The sequence below is a fragment of the Oncorhynchus gorbuscha genome, linkage group LG10 (assembly GCF_021184085.1).
Source record: "Oncorhynchus gorbuscha isolate QuinsamMale2020 ecotype Even-year linkage group LG10, OgorEven_v1.0, whole genome shotgun sequence".
Taxonomy (NCBI): Eukaryota; Metazoa; Chordata; class Actinopteri; order Salmoniformes; family Salmonidae; genus Oncorhynchus; species Oncorhynchus gorbuscha.
The window spans coordinates 97979705-97999741 of NC_060182.1; the positions used below are offsets into that span (position 1 = coordinate 97979705).

At 44.2% G+C, this 20037-nt stretch overlaps 1 protein-coding gene and 1 pseudogene across 9 annotated transcripts in view; both read left to right on the top strand.

Moving 5' to 3' along the window:
- Nucleotides 1-20037, top strand: part of LOC124046819 (dynactin subunit 1-like) — an 808447-nt gene that overhangs the window by 577474 nt on the left and 210936 nt on the right. The gene's annotated exons all lie outside the window — the stretch shown is intronic.
- The window catches only part of LOC124045384, a 39295-nt pseudogene continuing 20983 nt past the window's right edge, over nt 1726-20037 (top strand).

Sequence of the window (20037 nt, forward strand, 5' to 3'; positions counted from 1 at the left end):
TATATTATTAACTCGATGAAGATTTCAATCATTTCACTGTGTATTTCAGATCAAATAAAGGCATTAGAATGTTCCAGAATAAAGATTTACGCTGTAAACATATTGGAGCTGTATTAAGTAACAGACAACAGCTTTACACTGTAAATATATTGGAGCTGTATTAAGTAACAGACAACAGCGTTACACTGTAAACACATTGGAGCTGTATTAAGTAACAGACAACAGCTTTACACTGTAAACATATTGGAGCTGTATTAAGTAACAGACAACAGCTTTACACTGTAAACATATTGGAGCTGTATTAAGTAACAGACAACAGCTTTACACTGTAAACACATTGGAGCTGTATTAAGTAACAGACAACAGCTTTACACTGTAAACATATTGGAGCTGTATTAAGTAACAGACAACAGCTTTACACTGTAAACACATTGGAGCTGTATTAAGTAACAGACAACAGCTTTACACTGTAAACATATTGGAGCTGTATTAAGTAACAGACAACAGATTTACACTGTAACCATATTGGAGCTGTATTAAGTAACAGACAACAGCTTTACACTGTAAACACATTGGAGCTGTATTAAGTAACAGACAACAGCTTTACACTGTAAACATATTGGAGCTGTATTAAGTAACAGACAACAGCTTTACACTGTAAACATATTGGAGCTGTATTAAGTAACAGACAACAGCTTTACACTGTAAATATATTGGAGCTGTATTAAGTAACAGACAACAGCTTTACACTGTAAACACATTGGAGCTGTATTAAGTAACAGACAACAGCTTTACACTGTAAACATATTGGAGCTGTATTAAGTAACAGACAACAGCTTTACACTGTAAACACATTGGAGCTGTATTAAGTAACAGACAACAGCTTTACACTGTTTTTTGCTCTGACATGCACTGTCAACTGTGGGACCTTATATAGACAGGTGTGTACCTTTCCAAATCATGTCCAATCAATTTAATTTACCACAGGTGGACTCCAATCAAGTTGTAGAAACATCTCAAGGATGATCAATGGAAACAGGATGCACCCGAGCTCAATTTAGAGTCTCATAGCAAAGGGTCTGAATACTTATGTAAATAAGGTGTTTCTGTTTTCCATTTTTAATACATTTGCCAAAATTTCAACAACAAAAAACATTTTTTTTTCAGTCTGTCATTATGGGAGTATTGTGTTTTAGATTTTTTTTTAAACAAATATATATATATATATTTTAGAATAAGGCTTTAACGTAACAATGTGGAAAAAGTCAAAGGGTCTGAATACTTTCCGAATGTTGAATTAATTCAAATGTATGTTTTTTTTTACACGATATTCCAAATGCCTGTATCACAAGAATCAAGATTTGTGTTATTTTTAGTTTTTCTGAGCGTTTAACGTCCGCTTGTTCTCATGGTGTCTTCTCTGGTCTCGTTTCCTTCACGTTTACACCAGAGATCTGAATATAATGACAAGATGCTCATGTCTCCGCCGAAAGGCGACGAGCTTCTTGACTTTTTTTTCTTTCTCTCTTCTGCACATTTTAAACTGGCCTTTTATAGTCCCCAGCACAAGGTGCACCTGTGTAATGATCATGCTGTTTAATCAGCTTCTTGATATGCCACACCTGTCAGGTGGATGGATTATCTTGGCAAAGGAGAAATGCTCACTAACAGGGATGTAAACAAATTTGTGCACAAAAATTGAGATTAAATAAGCTTTTTGTCCATATGGAACATTTGTGGGATCTTTTATTTCAGCTCATGAAACAGGGGACCGACACTTTACATGTTGCGTTTATATTCAGTGGACAGTACCAGTCTAAAGTTTGGACACACCTACTCATTCCAGGGTTTTTCTTTATTTTTACTATGTTCTACATTGTAGAATAGTAGTGAAGACATTTACATTACATTTAAGTCATTTAGCAGACGCTCTTATCCAGAGCGACTTACAAATTGGTGCATTCGACATCAACAACTATGAAATAACACATATGGAATCATGTAGTAACCCCCAAAAAAGTGTTAACGAAATCAAAATATATTTGAGATTCTTCAAAGTAGCCACCCTCTGCCTCGATGACAGCTTTAACCAATCGGGAGCCACCCTCTGCCTCGATGACAGCTTTAACCAATCGGGAGGCCTCGATGACCGCTTTAACCAATCGGGAGGCCCGTGGACACTTATTCTATCGTCTTCAAACTTGCGTGTTTTGTTAAGATGAATTACCATATTCTGAAGGTGATTTCTGTCATTCTGGTCTAAAGTAGTGCCCTATCCCCTATGGGTCCTGGTCTAAAGTAGTGCCCTATTCCCTATGGGTCCTGGTCTAAAGTAGTGCCCTATTCCCTATGGGTCCTGGTCTAAAGTAGTGCCCTATTCCCTATGGGTCCTGGTCTAAAGTAGTGCACTATTCCCTATGGGTCCTGGTCTAAAGTAGTGCCCTATTCCCTATGGGTCCTGGTCTAAAGTAGTGCACTATTCCCTATGGGTCCTGGTCTAAAGTAGTGCCCTATTCCCTATGGGCCCTGGTCTAAAGTAGTGCCCTATTCCCTATGGGACCTGGTCTAAAGTAGTGCCCTATTCCCTATGGGACCTGGTCTAAAGTAGAGCCCTATTCCCTACGGGGTGGATGCCCTAATCATGGATATGGGTCCTGTTACATGTCCAACGCTCTAACCACTAGGCTACCCTGCCGCCCCAATAACTAACTGTCACCCCCTGGATAATGCTGTGTTTGTCTGCAGGCACTGGCTGGTGATCACAGAGGATGGTCATGTTTCGTGACGGGCAGACAGGAGCCTCGCCTTGTTCTGGTATCTCTGACCAGCGAGGGGGGGCAGACGTGTCTGAACGGACCAGACATGGAGGAGCTCAGGTTCCCCCTACTGCAGCCCGACAACCCTGTCATTGACTGCAGGTATGTGTTACTAATGACATGCCACTGGGCTCTGAGTAAAGCCAGTGTGTCTGTGTATGTGGATGACTCAACACTATAGACGTCAGCTACCACAGCGACTGAAATGACTGCAACACTCAACAAAGAGTTGCAGTTAGTTTCAGAGTGGGCGGCCAGGAATAAGTTAGTCCTAACTATTAAAAATGCGTTGTATTTGGGACAAATCATTCACTAAACCTTAAACCTCAACTAAATCTTGTAATGAATAATGTAGGAATTTAGCAAGTTGGGGTGACTAAACTGCTTGGAGTAACCCTGGATTATAAACTGTCTTGGTCAAAACATATTGATACAACACTAGCTAAGATGGGGAGAAGTCTGTCCATAATAAAGCGCTGCTCTGCCTTCTTAACAACACTATCAACAAGGCAGGTCCTACAGGCCCTAGTACAGGCCCTAGTTTCTACCTTCTTAACAACACTATCAACAAGGCAGGTCCTACAGGCCCTAGTTTCTACCTTCTTAACAGCACTATCAACAAGGCAGGTCCTACAGGCCCTAGTTTCTACCTTCTTAACAGCACTATCAACAAGGCAGGTCCTACAGGCCCTAGTTTCTACCTTCTTAACAACACTATCAACAAGGCAGGTCCTACAGGCCCTAGTTTCTACCTTCTTAACAGCACTATCAACAAGGCAGGTCCTACAGGCCCTAGTTTCTACCTTCTTAACAACACTATCAACAAGGCAGGTCCTACAGGCCCTAGTTTCTACCTTCTTAACAGCACTATCAACAAGGCAGGTCCTACAGGCCCTAGTTTCTACCTTCTTAACAGCACTATCAACAAGGCAGGTCCTACAGGCCCTAGTTTCTACCTTCTTAACAGCACTATCAACAAGGCAGGTCCTAGTTTCTCACCTTCTTAACAACACTATCAACAAGGCAGGTCCTACAGGTCCTAGTTTCTACCTTCTTAACAACACTATCAACAAGGCAGGTCCTACAGGCCCTAGTTTCTACCTTCTTAACAGCACTATCAACAAGGCAGGTCCTACAGGCCCTAGTTTCTACCTTCTTAACAACACTATCAACAAGGCAGGTCCTACGGGCCCTAGTTTCTACCTTCTTAACAGCACTATCAACAAGGCAGGTCCTACAGGCCCTAGTTTCTACCTTCTTAACAGCACTATCAACAAGGCAGGTCCTACAGGCCCTAGTTTCTACCTTCTTAACAACACTATCAACAAGGCAGGTCCTACAGGCCCTAGTTTCTACCTTCTTAACAACACTATCAACAAGGCAGGTCCTACAGGCCCTAGTTTCTACCTTCTTAACAACACTATCAACAAGGCAGGTCCTACAGGCCCTAGTTTCTACCTTCTTAACAGCACTATCAACAAGGCAGGTCCTACAGGCCCTAGTTTCTACCTTCTTAACAACACTATCAACAAGGCAGGTCCTACAGGCCCGAGTTTCTACCTTCTTAACAGCACTATAAACAAGGCAGGTCCTACAGGCCCTAGTTTCTACCTTCTTAACAACACTATCAACAAGGCAGGTCCAACAGGCACTAGTTTTGTCACACCTTATGGAACAGCAGGGACTGTGAAGCAACACAAACATTGGTACAGACACACGATAACATACACACACACAGATAACATACACACACGTACACATGGATGTTGTGTTGTAGAGTAGGGGCCTGTTGGCACACACTTAATGTGTTGTGAAATATTTTGTGACATGTACTGTAGTTAGGGTCTGTCCCCGACTAAAATAAATCTTGGTCGAACCAGTCGTCTGTTCTTTCCGAAATTTTCAAACGTGTATTTTTCTATGTAGTGTCTAACCCTTCTGTCTGTGTCAGCAGGAAGTGTCTAACTCTTCTGTCTGTGTCAGCAGGATGTGTCTTAACCCTTCTGTCTGTGTCAGCAGGAAGTGTCTTAACCCTTCTGTCTGTGTCAGCAGGAAGTGTCTAACTCTTCTGTCTGTGTCAGCAGGAAGTGTCTTAACCCTTCTGTCTGTGTCAGCAGGAAGTGTCTTAACCCTTCTGTCTGTGTCAGCAGGAAGTGTCTTAACCCTTCTGTCTGTGTCAGCAGGAAGTGTCTTAACCCTTCTGTCTGTGTCAGCAGGAAGTGTCTTAACCCTTCTGTCTGTGTCAGCAGGAAGTGTCTTAACCCTTCTGTCTGTGTCAGCAGGAAGTGTCTTAACCCTTCTGTCTGTGTCAGCAGGAAGTGTCTTAACCCTTCTGTCTGTGTCAGCAGGAAGTGTCTTAACCCTTCTGTCTGTGTCAGCAGGAAGTGTCTTAACCCTTCTGTCTGTGTCAGCAGGAAGTGTCTTAACCCTTCTGTCTGTGTCAGCAGGAAGTGTCTTAACCCTTCTGTCTGTGTCAGCAGGAAGTGTCTTAACCCTTCTGCCTGTGTCAGCAGGAAGTGTCTTAACCCTTCTGTCTGTGTCCCAGAGTGTTTAGTACAGACATCCAGGGCAGGGACTGTGGAGACGAGGCGTCTAGCTGGCTGACCCGCTACCTGGGGGCAGGTAAAACCTATCGCCTGGTGCACTTTGAACCCCACATGACACACAGGATATCAGCGGATAGCGAGCCTCTCTTTCCTCGCGATGAAAAGGTAACAGCTCAGTTGGTGGATAGATTTTAATATATTTGATCATTCAAAGTAGTAGGCTGCTCCAGCCAGAGAGAAAATTGCAAACATTAAAGTGATCAAGGACAAAGGTTTGTTTGTCTTAATACCTTAGTTACCACTTTATGACTCAGTTGACGGGTTTCATTAACATAGTAAAGTTGTTCTTGTTTCACACTTGCATTTCCTCCCTTTTTTAAAAGAGGGACTTCTGACCTCAGTGGGACTTCAATACAGGACTAAGATCAATACTACATCGGGTCTGACGCTCGTCGGATGGGACAGGGCTTTGAACCCTATCACGGATTACAAATGGAAACCCAGCCGCGAGCTGCCAAGTCACGCGAGCTGCCAAGTCACGCGAGCTGCCAAGTCACGCGAGCTTATCAGATGAGCTAAATTCCTTCTATACTCGCGTCGAAGCAAGAAACACTGGAACCATGCATCAGAGCACCAGCTGTTCCCGACGACTGTGTGATCTTGCTCTCTGTAGCCGATGTGAGTAAAACCTTTAAAGAGATTAACATTCACAAGGCCGCGAGGCCAGATGGATTACCAGGTTGCAAACTCAGAACATACGCTGCTGATCAGATGTCAAGTGTCTTCACTGACATTTTCAACCTCTCCCTGACCCAGTCTGTAATACCTACATGTCTCAACCTCTCCCTGACCCAGTCTGTAATACCTACATGTCTCAACCTCTCCCTGACCCAGTCTGTAATACCTACATGTCTCAACCTGACCCAGTCTGTAATACCTACATGTCTCAACCTCTCCCTGACCCAGTCTGTAATACCTACATGTCTCAACCTGACCCAGTCTGTAATACCAACATGTCTCAACCTGACCCAGTCTGTAATACCTACATGTCTCAACCTGACCCAGTCTGTAATACCTACATGTCTCTCCCTGACCCAGTCTGTTATACCAACATGTCTCAACCTGACCCAGTCTGTAATACCTACATGTCTCAACCTGACCCAGTCTGTAATACCTACATGTCTCTCCCTGACCCAGTCTGTTATACCAACATGTCTCAACCTGACCCAGTCTGTAATACCTACATGTCTCAACCTGACCCAGTCTGTAATACCTACATGTCTCAACCTGACCCAGTCTGTAATACCTACATGTCTCAACCTGACCCAGTCTGTAATACCAACATGTCTCAACCTGACCCAGTCTGTAATACCTACATGTCTCAACCTGACCCAGTCTGTAATACCTACATGTCTCAACCTGACCCAGTCTGTAATACCTACATGTCTCAACCTGACCCAGTCTGTTATACCAACATGTTTCAAGCAGACCACCATGGTCCCTGAGTCCAAGAACACCAAGGTAACCTGTCTAAATTACTATGGCCCCGTAGCATTCACCTCTGTAGCCATGAAGTGCTTTGAAAGGCTGGTCATGGGTCACATCGACACCATCATCCCAGAAAGCCTAGACCCACTCCAATTCACAGATCCACAGATGACGCAATCTCTATTGCACTCCACACCTGGACAAGAGGAATACCTATGTAAGAATGCTGTTCAATGACGACAGCTCAGCTTTCAACACCATAGTGCCCACAAAGCTCATCACTAATCTCAGGACCCTGGGACTAAACATCTCCCTCTGCAACTGGATCCTGGATTTCCTGACGGGCCACCCCCAGGTGGTGAGGGTAGACAACAACATATCCGCCACGCTGACCATCAACACGGGAACCTCGTGGGTGCGTGCTTAGTCCCCTCCTCTACTCCCTGTTCACCCACGACTGAGTGTCCACATCACTAAGGAATTAACATCCACACAGTCCAATACAGTCGTGAAGATGACACAAAAAAACCTTTCTTTCTTCCACCAGGCTGATCATCAACACTGGAGCTCCCCAGGGGTGCGTGCTTAGTCCCCTCCTCTACTCCGTGTTCACCCACGACATCACTAAGGAATTAACATGGCCAATACAGTCGTGAAGAAGACACAAAAACACCTTTCCCCCTCAGTGTGACGGACGTTACTACTTTACAGGAGAGGCATTTGAACGTAAAAAAGTAAACATTTGATCAGAATGTGCCTTACAAACCTGTATGTAATTTGTACATATGTGAAATCGCTCTGGATAAGAGCGTCTGCTAAATGACTTAAATGTAAATGTAAATCACTAAGCTGTTTAGACACAGAGAAAATACAGAATCTCGCCTAGCCATGATTGGTTGAGATAATAAGGGGGCTGGGACTTTCAGGAGAAAGAGTGTCCATTCTGTCACTCAAAGATTCTCTGTTAAATGGCACTTCCTGGTCTCTGTTACCATGGATATTTGAAAGATCCATTGGATTTACTGAGCCAAAGTTTCTGAAGTCAAAGCATCTTATGATATAGGACTAGATTTTTTTATTTTACATTTATTTAACTAGGCAAGTCTTATTTTCAATGTTGGCCTAGGAACAGTGGGTTAACTGGTCTAGGAACAGTGGGTTAACTGCCTTGTTCAGGGGATCAGTGGGTTAACTGGTCTAGGAACAGTGGGTTAACTGCCTTGTTCAGGGGAACAGTGGGTTAACTGCCTTGTTCAGGGGAACAGTGGGTCAACTGCCTTGTTCAGTGGAACAGTGGGTTAACTGCCTTGTTCAAGGGCAGAACGACAGATTTGTACCTTGTCAGCTCAGGGATTCGATCTACACTCGAACCACTAGGCTACCTGCCCCCACTACATTCTAACCACTAGGCTACCTGCCCCCACTACATTCTAACCACTAGGCTACCTGCCCCCACTACACTCTAACCACTAGGCTACCTGCCCCCACTACACTCTAACCACTAGGCTACCTGCCCCCACTACACTCTAACCACTAGGCTACCTGCCCCCACCACACTCTAACCACTAGGCTACCTGCCGCCCCCAACCAAGATCTCGATAGGGTTTTTACCTAAGCCTTGTGTTTGTTGACATTTTTTGGAATATAATTGTAGGCTACAATGGGCGTAAACAAAGAACAGCACTAGCTATCTATATTATTACAACAATAGACAATTATAATGCCGTAAATGGCTTCCCTAATGGGGCGACTTGGTTGAGATAATGTTCAGAGAATCCATTTTTTGGCAATTTAGTGAAAGTATTTCTTTTCTCAATATATTTCACAAGGATTAGTGTAGAGCAAGTGTGAAAATCACAGCAAAATGTTTGAATGCCTTTTTTTTGTCCTGAATTAGATTCTAAGACTTTTAAAGTTGCATCACTTCCTCATGTTTCTATCAAGGCACAAGGCGAGACCCAAATGCAGACACAGGAGGCAGACACAGGAGGCAGACACAGGAGGCAGACACAGGAGGCAGATGTTTGGAGTCTTAAAATGTTTATTAATCCAAAAGCGTAGACAAGAGGATGGCCGTGGACAGACTAAAAGGTCACAACCAGTTCAGAGTCCAGGAGGTACAGAGAGACAGGAAACACAGGGATAAATACACTGGTACAGAGAGGCAGGAAACACAGGGATAAATACACTGGTACAGAGAGGCAGGAAACACAGGGATAAATACACTGGTACAGAGAGGCAGGAAACACAGGGATAAATACACTGGTACAGAGAGACAGGAAACACAGGGATAAATACACTGGTACAGAGAGACAGGAAACACAGGGATAAATACACTGGTACAGAGAGACAGGAAACACAGGGATAAATACACTGGTACAGAGAGACAGGAAACACAGGGATAAATACACTGGTACAGAGAGGCAGGAAACACAGGGATAAATACACTGGTACAGAGAGACAGGAAACACAGGGATAAATACACTGGTACAGAGAGACAGGAAACACAGGGATAAATACACTGGTACAGAGAGACAGGAAACACAGGGATAAATACACTGGTACAGAGAGACAGGAAACACAGGGATAAATACACTGGTACAGAGAGAGGCAGGAAACACAGGGATAAATACACTGGTACAGAGAGACAGGAAACACAGGGATAAATACACTGGTACAGAGAGGCAGGAAACACAGGGATAAATACACTGGTACAGAGAGACAGGAAACACAGGGATAAATACACTGGTAGAGAGAGGCAGGAAACACAGGGATAAATACACTGGTAGAGAGAGACAGGAAACACAGGGATAAATACACTGGTAGAGAGAGACAGGAAACACAGGGATAAATACACTGGTACAGAGAGGCAGGAAACACAGGGATAAATACACTGGTACAGAGAGACAGGAAACACAGGGATAAATACACTGGTAGAGAGAGGCAGGAAACACAGGGATAAATACACTGGTACAGAGAGACAGGAAACACAGGGATAAATACACTGGTAGAGAGAGGCAGGAAACACAGGGATAAATACACTGGTACAGAGAGACAGGAAACACAGGGATAAATACACTGGTACAGAGAGGCAGGAAACACAGGGATAAATACACTGGTACAGAGAGACAGGAAACACAGGGATAAATACACTGGTAGAGAGAGGCAGGAAACACAGGGATAAATACACTGGTACAGAGAGACAGGAAACACAGGGATAAATACACTGGTACAGAGAGGCAGGAAACACAGGGATAAATACACTGGTACAGAGAGACAGGAAACACAGGGATAAATACACTGGTAGAGAGAGGCAGGAAACACAGGGATAAATACACTGGTAGAGAGAGACAGGAAACACAGGGATAAATACACTGGTAGAGAGAGACAGGAAACACAGGGATAAATACACTGGTACAGAGAGGCAGGAAACACAGGGATAAATACACTGGTACAGAGAGACAGGAAACACAGGGATAAATACACTGGTAGAGAGAGGCAGGAAACACAGGGATAAATACACTGGTACAGAGAGACAGGAAACACAGGGATAAATACACTGGTAGAGAGAGGCAGGAAACACAGGGATAAATACACTGGTACAGAGAGACAGGAAACACAGGGATAAATACACTGGTACAGAGAGGCAGGAAACACAGGGATAAATACACTGGTACAGAGAGACAGGAAACACAGGGATAAATACACTGGTAGAGAGAGGCAGGAAACACAGGGATAAATACACTGGTACAGAGAGACAGGAAACACAGGGATAAATACACTGGTACAGAGAGACAGGAAACACAGGGATAAATACACTGGTAGAGAGAGGCAGGAAACACAGGGATAAATACACTGGTAGAGAGAGACAGGAAACACAGGGATAAATACACTGGTAGAGAGAGACAGGAAACACAGGGATAAATACACTGGTACAGAGAGGCAGGAAACACAGGGATAAATACACTGGTACAGAGAGACAGGAAACACAGGGATAAATACACTGGTAGAGAGAGGCAGGAAACACAGGGATAAATACACTGGTAGAGAGAGACAGGAAACACAGGGATATATACACTGGTAGAGAGAGACAGGAAACACAGGGATAAATACACTGGTACAGAGAGACAGGAAACACAGGGATAAATACACTGGTACAGAGAGACAGGAAACACAGGGATAAATACACTGGTAGAGAGAGGCAGGAAACACAGGGATAAATACACTGGTAGAGAGAGACAGGAAACACAGGGATAAATACACTGGTAGAGAGAGACAGGAAACACAGGGATAAATACACTGGTACAGAGAGGCAGGAAACACAGGGATAAATACACTGGTACAGAGAGACAGGAAACACAGGGATAAATACACTGGTAGAGAGAGGCAGGAAACACAGGGATAAATACACTGGTAGAGAGAGACAGGAAACACAGGGATATATACACTGGTAGAGAGAGACAGGAAACACAGGGATAAATACACTGGTAGAGAGAGACAGGAAACACAGGGATAAATACACTGGTACAGAGTGGCAGGAAACACAGGGATAAATACACTGGTACAGAGAGGCAGGAAACACAGGGATAAATACACTGGTAGAGAGAGGCAGGAAACACAGGGATAAATACACTGGTACAGAGAGACAGGAAACACAGGGATAAATACACTGGTACAGAGAGGCAGGAAACACAGGGATAAATACACTGGTACAGAGAGGCAGGAAACACAGGGATAAATACACTGGTACAGAGAGGCAGGAAACACAGGGATAAATACACTGGTACAGAGAGGCAGGAAACACAGGGATAAATACACTGGTACAGAGAGGCAGGAAACACAGGGATAAATACACTGGTACAGAGAGACAGGAAACACAGGGATAAATACACTGACACAGAGAGACAGGAAACACAGGGATAAATACACTGGTACAGAGAGGCAGGAAACACAGGGATAAATACACTGGTACAGAGAGGCAGGAAACACAGGGATAAATACACTGGTACAGAGAGACAGGAAACACAGGGATAAATACACTGGTACAGAGAGACAGGAAACACAGGGATAAATACACTGGTACATAGAGACAGGAAACACAGGGATAAATACACTGGTACAGAGAGACAGGAAACACAGGGATAAATACACTGGTACAGAGAGAGGCAGGAAACACAGGGATAAATACACTGGTACAGAGAGACAGGAAACACAGGGATAAATACACTGGTACAGAGAGGCAGGAAACACAGGGATAAATACACTGGTACAGAGAGACAGGAAACACAGGGATAAATACACTGGTACAGAGAGACAGGAAACACAGGGATAAATACACTGGTACAGAGAGAGGCAGGAAACACAGGGATAAATACACTGGTACAGAGAGACAGGAAACACAGGGATAAATACACTGGTACAGAGAGGCAGGAAACACAGGGATAAATACACTGGTACAGAGAGACAGGAAACACAGGGATAAATACACTGGTAGAGAGAGGCAGGAAACACAGGGATAAATACACTGGTAGAGAGAGACAGGAAACACAGGGATAAATACACTGGTACAGAGAGGCAGGAAACACAGGGATAAATACACTGGTACAGAGAGACAGGAAACACAGGGATAAATACACTGGTAGAGAGAGGCAGGAAACACAGGGATAAATACACTGGTACAGAGAGACAGGAAACACAGGGATAAATACACTGGTACAGAGAGGCAGGAAACACAGGGATAAATACACTGGTACAGAGAGACAGGAAACACAGGGATAAATACACTGGTACAGAGAGGCAGGAAACACAGGGATAAATACACTGGTACAGAGAGACAGGAAACACAGGGATAAATACACTGGTAGAGAGAGGCAGGAAACACAGGGATAAATACACTGGTACAGAGAGACAGGAAACACAGGGATAAATACACTGGTACAGAGAGGCAGGAAACACAGGGATAAATACACTGGTACAGAGAGACAGGAAACACAGGGATAAATACACTGGTAGAGAGAGGCAGGAAACACAGGGATAAATACACTGGTAGAGAGAGACAGGAAACACAGGGATAAATACACTGGTAGAGAGAGACAGGAAACACAGGGATAAATACACTGGTACAGAGAGGCAGGAAACACAGGGATAAATACACTGGTACAGAGAGACAGGAAACACAGGGATAAATACACTGGTAGAGAGAGGCAGGAAACACAGGGATAAATACACTGGTAGAGAGAGACAGGAAACACAGGGATAAATACACTGGTAGAGAGAGACAGGAAACACAGGGATAAATACACTGGTAGAGAGAGACAGGAAACACAGGGATAAATACACTGGTACAGAGTGGCAGGAAACACAGGGATAAATACACTGGTACAGAGAGGCAGGAAACACAGGGATAAATACACTGGTAGAGAGAGGCAGGAAACACAGGGATAAATACACTGGTACAGAGAGACAGGAAACACAGGGATAAATACACTGGTACAGAGAGGCAGGAAACACAGGGATAAATACACTGGTACAGAGAGACAGGAAACACAGGGATAAATACACTGGTACAGAGAGGCAGGAAACACAGGGATAAATACACTGGTAGAGAGAGGCAGGAAACACAGGGATAAATACACTGGTACAGAGAGACAGGAAACACAGGGATAAATACACTGGCACAGAGAGACAGGAAACACAGGGATAAATACACTGGTACAGAGAGACAGGAAACACAGGGATAAATACACTGGTACAGAGAGGCAGGAAACACAGGGATAAATACACTGGTAGAGAGAGGCAGGAAACACAGGGATAAATACACTGGTACAGAGAGACAGGAAACACAGGGATAAATACACTGGCACAGAGAGACAGGAAACACAGGGATAAATACACTGGTACAGAGAGACAGGAAACACAGGGATAAATACACTGGTACAGAGAGGCAGGAAACACAGGGATAAATACACTGGTAGAGAGAGGCAGGAAACACAGGGATAAATACACTGGTACAGAGAGACAGGAAACACAGGGATAAATACACTGGTACAGAGAGGCAGGAAACACAGGGATAAATACACTGGTACAGAGAGACAGGAAACACAGGGATAAATACACTGGTACAGAGAGACAGGAAACACAGGGATAAATACACTGGTAGAGAGAGGCAGGAAACACAGGGATAAATACACTGGTACAGAGAGACAGGAAACACAGGGATAAATACACTGGTACAGAGTGGCAGGAAACACAGGGATAAATACACTGGTACAGAGAGGCAGGAAACACAGGGATAAATACACTGGTAGAGAGAGGCAGGAAACACAGGGATAAATACACTGGTACAGAGAGACAGGAAACACAGGGATAAATACACTGGTACAGAGAGGCAGGAAACACAGGGATAAATACACTGGTACAGAGAGACAGGAAACACAGGGATAAATACACTGGTACAGAGAGGCAGGAAACACAGGGATAAATACACTGGTACAGAGAGACAGGAAACACAGGGATAAATACACTGGTACAGAGAGACAGGAAACACAGGGATAAATACACTGGCACAGAGAGACAGGAAACACAGGGATAAATACACTGGTACAGAGAGACAGGAAACACAGGGATAAATACACTGGTACAGAGAGGCAGGAAACACAGGGATAAATACACTGGTAGAGAGAGGCAGGAAACACAGGGATAAATACACTGGTACAGAGAGACAGGAAACACAGGGATAAATACACTGGCACAGAGAGACAGGAAACACAGGGATAAATACACTGGTACAGAGAGACAGGAAACACAGGGATAAATACACTGGTACAGAGAGGCAGGAAACACAGGGATAAATACACTGGTAGAGAGAGGCAGGAAACACAGGGATAAATACACTGGTACAGAGAGACAGGAAACACAGGGATAAATACACTGGTAGAGAGAGGCAGGAAACACAGGGATAAATACACTGGTACAGAGAGACAGGAAACACAGGGATAAATACACTGGTACAGAGAGGCAGGAAACACAGGGATAAATACACTGGTACAGAGAGGCAGGAAACACAGGGATAAATACACTGGTACAGAGAGGCAGGAAACACAGGGATAAATACACTGGTACAGAGAGGCAGGAAACACAGGGATAAATACACTGGTACAGAGAGGCAGGAAACACAGGGATAAATACACTGGTACAGAGAGGCAGGAAACACAGGGATAAATACACTGGTACAGAGAGGCAGGAAACACAGGGATAAATACACTGGTACAGAGAGGCAGGAAACACAGGGATAAATACACTGGTACAGAGAGACAGGAAACACAGGGATAAATACACTGACACAGAGAGACAGGAAACACAGGGATAAATACACTGGTACAGAGAGGCAGGAAACACAGGGATAAATACACTGGTACAGAGAGGCAGGAAACACAGGGATAAATACACTGGTACAGAGAGACAGGAAACACAGGGATAAATACACTGGTACAGAGAGACAGGAAACACAGGGATAAATACACTGGTACAGAGAGACAGGAAACACAGGGATAAATACACTGGTACAGAGAGACAGGAAACACAGGGATAAATACACTGGTACAGAGAGAGGCAGGAAACACAGGGATAAATACACTGGTACAGAGAGACAGGAAACACAGGGATAAATACACTGGTACAGAGAGGCAGGAAACACAGGGATAAATACACTGGTACAGAGAGACAGGAAACACAGGGATAAATACACTGGTAGAGAGAGGCAGGAAACACAGGGATAAATACACTGGTAGAGAGAGACAGGAAACACAGGGATAAATACACTGGTAGAGAGAGACAGGAAACACAGGGATAAATACACTGGTACAGAGAGGCAGGAAACACAGGGATAAATACACTGGTACAGAGAGACAGGAAACACAGGGATAAATACACTGGTAGAGAGAGGCAGGAAACACAGGGATAAATACACTGGTACAGAGAGACAGGAAACACAGGGATAAATACACTGGTACAGAGAGGCAGGAAACACAGGGATAAATACACTGGTACAGAGAGACAGGAAACACAGGGATAAATACACTGGTACAGAGAGGCAGGAAACACAGGGATAAATACACTGGTACAGAGAGACAGGAAACACAGGGATAAATACACTGGTAGAGAGAGGCAGGAAACACAGGGATAAATACACTGGTACAGAGAGACAGGAAACACAGGGATAAATACACTGGTACAGAGAGGCAGGAAACACAGGGATAAATACACTGGTACAGAGAGACAGGAAACACAGGGATAAATACACTGGTAGAGAGAGGCAGGAAACACAGGGATAAATACACTGGTAGAGAGAGACAGGAAACACAGGGATAAATACACTGGTAGAGAGAGACAGGAAACACAGGGATAAATACACTGGTACAGAGAGGCAGGAAACACAGGGATAAATACACTGGTACAGAGAGACAGGAAACACAGGGATAAATACACTGGTAGAGAGAGGCAGGAAACACAGGGATAAATACACTGGTAGAGAGAGACAGGAAACACAGGGATAAATACACTGGTAGAGAGAGACAGGAAACACAGGGATAAATACACTGGTAGAGAGAGACAGGAAACACAGGGATAAATACACTGGTACAGAGTGGCAGGAAACACAGGGATAAATACACTGGTACAGAGAGGCAGGAAACACAGGGATAAATACACTGGTAGAGAGAGGCAGGAAACACAGGGATAAATACACTGGTACAGAGAGACAGGAAACACAGGGATAAATACACTGGTACAGAGAGGCAGGAAACACAGGGATAAATACACTGGTACAGAGAGACAGGAAACACAGGGATAAATACACTGGTACAGAGAGGCAGGAAACACAGGGATAAATACACTGGTAGAGAGAGGCAGGAAACACAGGGATAAATACACTGGTACAGAGAGACAGGAAACACAGGGATAAATACACTGGCACAGAGAGACAGGAAACACAGGGATAAATACACTGGTACAGAGAGACAGGAAACACAGGGATAAATACACTGGTACAGAGAGGCAGGAAACACAGGGATAAATACACTGGTAGAGAGAGGCAGGAAACACAGGGATAAATACACTGGTACAGAGAGACAGGAAACACAGGGATAAATACACTGGCACAGAGAGACAGGAAACACAGGGATAAATACACTGGTACAGAGAGACAGGAAACACAGGGATAAATACACTGGTACAGAGAGGCAGGAAACACAGGGATAAATACACTGGTAGAGAGAGGCAGGAAACACAGGGATAAATACACTGGTACAGAGAGACAGGAAACACAGGGATAAATACACTGGTACAGAGAGGCAGGAAACACAGGGATAAATACACTGGTACAGAGAGACAGGAAACACAGGGATAAATACACTGGTACAGAGAGACAGGAAACACAGGGATAAATACACTGGTAGAGAGAGGCAGGAAACACAGGGATAAATACACTGGTACAGAGAGACAGGAAACACAGGGATAAATACACTGGTACAGAGTGGCAGGAAACACAGGGATAAATACACTGGTACAGAGAGGCAGGAAACACAGGGATAAATACACTGGTAGAGAGAGGCAGGAAACACAGGGATAAATACACTGGTACAGAGAGACAGGAAACACAGGGATAAATACACTGGTACAGAGAGGCAGGAAACACAGGGATAAATACACTGGTACAGAGAGACAGGAAACACAGGGATAAATACACTGGTACAGAGAGGCAGGAAACACAGGGATAAATACACTGGTACAGAGAGACAGGAAACACAGGGATAAATACACTGGTACAGAGAGACAGGAAACACAGGGATAAATACACTGGCACAGAGAGACAGGAAACACAGGGATAAATACACTGGTACAGAGAGACAGGAAACACAGGGATAAATACACTGGTACAGAGAGGCAGGAAACACAGGGATAAATACACTGGTAGAGAGAGGCAGGAAACACAGGGATAAATACACTGGTACAGAGAGACAGGAAACACAGGGATAAATACACTGGCACAGAGAGACAGGAAACAGGGATAAATACACTGGTACAGAGAGACAGGAAACACAGGGATAAATACACTGGTACAGAGAGGCAGGAAACACAGGGATAAATACACTGGTAGAGAGAGGCAGGAAACACAGGGATAAATACACTGGTACAGAGAGACAGGAAACACAGGGATAAATACACTGGTACAGAGAGGCAGGAAACACAGGGATAAATACACTGGTACAGAGAGACAGGAAACACAGGGATAAATACACTGGTACAGAGAGGCAGGAAACACAGGGATAAATACACTGGTACAGAGAGACAGGAAACACAGGGATAAATACACTGGTACAGAGAGACAGGAAACACAGGGATAAATACACTGGTACAGAGAGGCAGGAAACACAGGGATAAATACACTGGTACAGAGAGACAGGAAACACAGGGATAAATACACTGGTACAGAGAGACAGGAAACACAGGGATAAATACACTGGCACAGAGAGACAGGAAACACAGGGATAAATACACTGGCACAGAGAGACAGGAAACACAGGGATAAATACACTGGCACAGAGAGGCAGGAAACACAGGGATAAATACACTGGTACAGAGAGGCAGGAAACACAGGGATAAATACACTGGTAGAGAGAGGCAGGAAACACAGGGATAAATACACTGGTACAGAGAGACAGGAAACACAGGGATAAATACACTGGTACAGAGAGGCAGGAAACACAGGGATAAATACACTGGTACAGAGAGGCAGGAAACACAGGGATAAATACACTGGTACAGAGAGGCAGGAAACACAGGGATAAATACACTGGTACAGAGAGGCAGGAAACACAGGGATAAATACACTGGTACAGAGAGGCAGGAAACACAGGGATAAATACACTGGTACAGAGAGACAGGAAACACAGGGATAAATACACTGACACAGAGAGACAGGAAACACAGGGATAAATACACTGGTACAGAGAGGCAGGAAACACAGGGATAAATACACTGGTACAGAGAGGCAGGAAACACAGGGATAAATACACTGGTACAGAGAGACAGGAAACACAGGGATAAATACACTGGTACAGAGAGGCAGGAAACACAGGGATAAATACACTGGTAGAGAGAGGCAGGAAACACAGGGATAAATACACTGGTACAGAGAGACAGGAAACACAGGGATAAATACACTGGTACAGAGAGGCAGGAAACACAGGGATAAATACACTGGTACAGAGAGGCAGGAAACACAGGGATAAATACACTGGTACAGAGAGGCAGGAAACACAGGGATAAATACACTGGTACAGAGAGGCAGGAAACACAGGGATAAATACACTGGTACAGAGAGGCAGGAAACACAGGGATAAATACACTGGTACAGAGAGACAGGAAACACAGGGATAAATACACTGACACAGAGAGACAGGAAACACAGGGATAAATACACTGGTACAGAGAGGCAGGAAACACAGGGATAAATACACTGGTACAGAGAGGCAGGAAACACAGGGATAAATACACTGGTACAGAGAGACAGGAAACACAGGGATAAATACACTGGTACAGAGAGACAGGAAACACAGGGATAAATACACTGGTACAGAGAGACAGGAAACACAGGGATAAATACACTGGTACAGAGAGACAGGAAACACAGGGATAAATACACTGGTACAGAGAGAGGCAGGAAACACAGGGATAAATACACTGGTACAGAGAGACAGGAAACACAGGGATAAATACACTGGTACAGAGAGGCAGGAAACACAGGGATAAATACACTGGTACAGAGAGACAGGAAACACAGGGATAAATACACTGGTAGAGAGAGGCAGGAAACACAGGGATAAATACACTGGTAGAGAGAGACAGGAAACACAGGGATAAATACACTGGTAGAGAGAGACAGGAAACACAGGGATAAATACACTGGTACAGAGAGGCAGGAAACACAGGGATAAATACACTGGTACAGAGAGACAGGAAACACAGGGATAAATACACTGGTAGAGAGAGGCAGGAAACACAGGGATAAATACACTGGTACAGAGAGACAGGAAACACAGGGATAAATACACTGGTACAGAGAGGCAGGAAACACAGGGATAAATACACTGGTACAGAGAGACAGGAAACACAGGGATAAATACACT